Source organism: Ceratotherium simum, chromosome 20 (assembly GCF_057802395.1).
Source record: "Ceratotherium simum simum isolate JZ-2026a chromosome 20, ASM5780239v1, whole genome shotgun sequence".
Taxonomy (NCBI): domain Eukaryota; kingdom Metazoa; phylum Chordata; class Mammalia; order Perissodactyla; family Rhinocerotidae; genus Ceratotherium; species Ceratotherium simum.
The window spans coordinates 43,065,855-43,070,763 of record NC_141919.1 but is presented as its reverse complement, the minus strand read 5'-3'; positions in this window follow the sequence as shown (position 1 = coordinate 43,070,763).

Genomic DNA, 4,909 nt, shown 5'->3' with positions numbered 1-4,909 from the left:
GAATACCACCATAGACAATATGTTCATAAGTAGGTGTGGGTTTTTTCTAATAAAACTTTACTTACAAAAGCAAGCATTGGGTTGGATTTGTCCCATGGCCCATAGTTTGCCAACCCCTGTCCAACCCTCCTACTGAAGACAAAATAGTTAGATCCTCCCCACCTCCCTCCAAAATTCACAGTCAAATCAATCAAAATATCAATCAAAATATCCTAATCAAAGGGAGTGGGTCATTACCAGGTGGAGCTCAGAGAACACTAGAGCTGAGCCCTGCTTCTGCCCTGGAGATTTACCGATTGACTGAAGGCAACTGGAAAGTGGAGCTTTGCTTTTAGTGGATTCACTGGGCAGAGGGTGGCATACAGTACCCACCAAGACAGGAGACTTGGGTGAGTCACCGCTGCTCTGGGTTCAGACCTGGAGGCTCTACACTCTGACAGTGAGAGATTGGACTATATTCCAAAGGGTTACCTATGTGTTCCAGAAAAACTAAAGCCTTGGCCCTAGCAAGGAGCCTAAAAGAATCAAAAATACATATATTATACTTGTTATTGCACATTTGTTCTCCAGATCTATTTTCCGCCCTTCTCTTCCTTACTCTGTGCTTCAGTGTCATTGATCCCTAATTGTCTGCATAACTCAGCTCCCTTTTCCTCTGGCTTCTGGTTGGTTTTGGACAAAGAGAAGCATGGTCAGCAGATCAGAGGATGGAAGGACAGAGAAATCAGGGAATTGCTTCCCCCACCCCATGCCTGCTTTGGTGCTGTAGTTCTGGAAGTGATTGCATCCATCTACAAGTAAAGCTCCCCAGGTGGTCCTCCACTGCTACCTCCCCTTGTCCCTTCAACCTCATACTGGGTGACTCCACATTGCTTTTTGGTTTCCTACCCTACAACTTTCTGTAAATAGTCCCTTAAATCCTTTCAAGTGGATTCTCTTGCTGCCATGGCCCTGACTATCATATCCTCCCTGGAAAGCAAACAAACAAACACCATTCCAGGCCACAAATTATTTTTAAAGTAGTTTTTGAATACAATGTCCAACAAAGAAAAACAATGAGACACATAAGACAAAATGAGCCAAACCAGGAGCAATAACAGAAAACAGAAAGAGACACACTGGGAAGCCAGATATTGGAATTATCAGGTATAACAATAATAACAACCATTCTTACTATATTCTTGGAAACTTAAGCTCAGAAATGCAAGAAGGCATGATGAGCAAAAAAAATGGTACATATGTAGTAAATTTAAATAAATATTGGTTATAGAAAATAAAATTAAAAGTGTTTTGTGGGGCTGGCCCAGTGACATAGTGGTTATGTTCATGCACTCCGCTTCAGTGGCCCAGAGTTTGCGGGTTCAGATCCTGGGTGCGGACCTATGCACCACTCATCAAGCCATGCTGTGGCGGCGTCCCATACACAAAATAGAGGAAGATTGGCACAGATGTTAGTTCAGGGACAGTCTTCCTCAAGCAAAAAGAGGAAGATTGGCAACAGATGTTAGCTCAGGGCTGATCTTTCTCAGCAAAAAAAAAAAAAAAAAAAAAGTGTTTTGTGGGGTATAACATATAGAAAAAGAATTAAAATACATAAAATAACAGCATATAAATTGGGAGAGGGTAATTGAATAAAAAGTGTTCTGGGGCCGGCCCAGTGGCTTAGTGGTTAAGTTCTCACGCAGCTCCACTTTGGCAGCCCAGGGTTCACAGTTTCGGATCCCAGGTGCAGACCTATGCACTGCCCATCAAACCATGCTGTGGCAGCATCCCATATACAAAATACAGGAAGATGGGAACAGATAGTTAGCTCAGGGCTAATCTTCCTCAGCAAAATGGTAAAGATTGGCAACAGATATTAGCTCAGGGCTGATCATCCTCACCAAAAAAAAAAAAGTGTTCTAAGATCCTTGCATTTTAGAAAAGAACAATTTAGATAAAAATAATTATTAATCTTTGATAAATCATAGGTGCATATTATTATCTCTAGGGTACACCCATGAATAGATGTGTTAAAAAATTTGGAAGCTAAAAGTTTTATAACTTCCAAACTCTTAAATATATATGTGTGTGTCTATATATTGTAGATATATACATATTTATGCATATATGTGTGTGTCTATGTGTATGTCTGTATAGCAACAAAGAAAAAAGGGAATATAGAATAGGGAAAACAATTATTAATCACATAAGAATATAATCAACTTAAACTCAAATATTTTAGTAATTGCACTAAATGTAAATTAACTACATACTTAAGGTAAAAAGCAATGATGTTACACTGACTTAAAAAAATAATAACTAGCTGTAAGCTCTTTATAATATACATATTTGAAATTGGTGTTTACAGAAAGATTGAAAGTAAAATGATTTAAAAAAAGATAAATCAAACAAATACCCCCCAAAATCTAACTACAGTAATATTAAACAAAACAAATTTTAAAGCAAAGAAAATTATTAGAGAAATGGTCTACATGAGGAAAAAATGTTAAATTCACCAGAAATATGTATTAACAAATAGCAGTACTCTTGACCTAGCAATTCCACACCTGAGAACACATTCTATAGCAGTGGTTCCTCAAGTGTGGACCCCAGACTAGCAGCAGCAGCATCACTTGAGAAGATGCGAGGATGCAAATCCCCATCAAGATCTTCTGAAACAGAAACTCTAGGGTTGTGTCCCAGAATCTGGGTTTTAACAAATCTATTAGATGATACTTAAGCTTTCTACAGTTTGAGAAGCATGGGCCCACAGATAAGGGAGATTCTGTGCATCAGGACACATGCACAATTATTTTCAGAATTGCAATAATTTGCAATCACAAAAAACAATGGAAAAAAATCAAAACCAACAATATGTCCAACAACAGTAGAATGAAAAATAATTTATTGGTTTTCATTAAACAGAACATTACACAGAAATAAAAATGAGTAAACTACAACCACATGCAAAACACAGATGAATCTTCAAAATACAATTAATTATTTGAGAAAATTGGCTATGCATATGAACAAAAATGAGAGGGGAAAAAATAAAATAAATAGAATGAATATATGGTGTGTGATCCCAAGTACATGAAATTCAAAAACAGGCAAAACTAGTCTAAATTGGCTAGGGATGTGTGGCAGGCAGACTCTTAAGGTAGCCCGTCTAATCCTCACCTCCTGATGTTCATGCTCTTGTGTAATCCCCTCTTGAATGTGGCTGAGACTTGTGACTCTCTTTTAACCAATAGGATACAACAAAAGTGTTGGGATGTACATGATTATGCGTGCGTGATTACATTACATAAAACTGTAGCATGTGTCTTGCTGGAGTCTCTCTCTCTTTTCCTTTGGTGGTTTTGATGAAGCAGTTGATCATGCTGGGGGACTCATGTGGCAAGACTTTCCAGATGAGTTCCCTTGAAGGTTTCTAGCTGACTGACAGCCATCAAGAAAATGAAGCCTTCGATCCTATTGCAAGGAAATGAATTCTACCCACAACCAAAGTGAGCTTGGAAGTAGATCCTTCCAGAGTCAAACATTCAGATGAGACTCCCGCCCCAGCTGATATCTTGATGGCAGCCTTGTGGAGGACCTAGCCAAATCATGCCCGGATTCTGTTGACCGGCAGAAACTGTGAGATAAGAAGTGTGTGTTGTTTTAAGACATGAAGTCTGCTGTAATTTGTTGTACAATAGAACACTAATACTGGATGTGTCTTAGCTCCGACTCCGTAGAATCAAAGCCTGAGTCAGGGATTCTTGTTCAAGAGATTCATTTATTGGAGGAGTGCTGCCAAGAGAAGGAGAGTAAAGGAAGCAGACAAGGCAGGGGAAAGAAGCCTGTAAGAACCAGGTTCCAGCTAGAGAGTGGGTCTGATCCCAAGGTGAAGCCCTGGAGCATCACACAGTTAATTCTACCTTGAGTTAGGGGATTGGCCATATCCACAGAGCCAGTCGGTCAGTACTGAGGCTGCAGAGAGAGGAGGCATGGCCTCCCTGGTAGCGATTCCCATTTGGCCAAGAGCAGTTCTCCAGATAAGTGGGCAGCTGTGAGTTTTTGCCATGCAAAACTCGTAGCATCTGCTAAAGGAGGTGTGGGAGGCAGGATAGAGGACTAACAGCATCCACTGCAGACGGCATACTTGTGGTAAAATTTAGAGGAAAGGTAGGAAGTGGGTACAGCATAAAAATCAGCAGAGTTGGGATGGTTAAAGCAGAGATTTTCTGGGATTCTGGCAATGTTCTATTTCTTAACCTAGGTGGCAGTTACATAGATGTACTTTTTGCACTAATATTATTTATTTTATGCACTTTTCCATATGTCCATTATGTTCACAATAAAATAGAATTTTTTAAATTCTGCCTGAGCAGAAATGAAATATCTAAGCTAAAGAAATTTGGGGAGTATCTGAGGATCCCATTTACCTCTCTAATATTGTGTTCTCTTATGTTGCACTGTACTGTGGTACATCTAATACATTTTTTAATTTTACTATCCCCATTCATATACTCTGAATCTTGCCAGACCAAGAATTCAGAAAATTTTGTCACAATAACCATTAGGAAAACTAAGGAGAGGCCACATTCCTGCTGACCTAGATGGAGAGCTGGCTTTAGAGTGGGGAAGGGGAGAAGATGCACAAAGTATAAACACGTTAAATAGAAAACAAAAGATAATTTGTGACCGTGCAAACTAGTGAACAAAACAGCAAAATGAAATTGCTGGCACTCATCAAAAAGGTTCTCTGGAGGAGGTGATTCTTTGCATTCTAATTATTCTAATAATAAAAAGTTAGAAAGCATAGAAATAAAGAATAGACAAAATAAAGCTCAAGTTTTCAGCAGGAAGATTTTTGCCAAATAAAATTTAAATCACAAATCCAAGTATCCATATGAGAAATGAAAAATATCAGACAGGATGC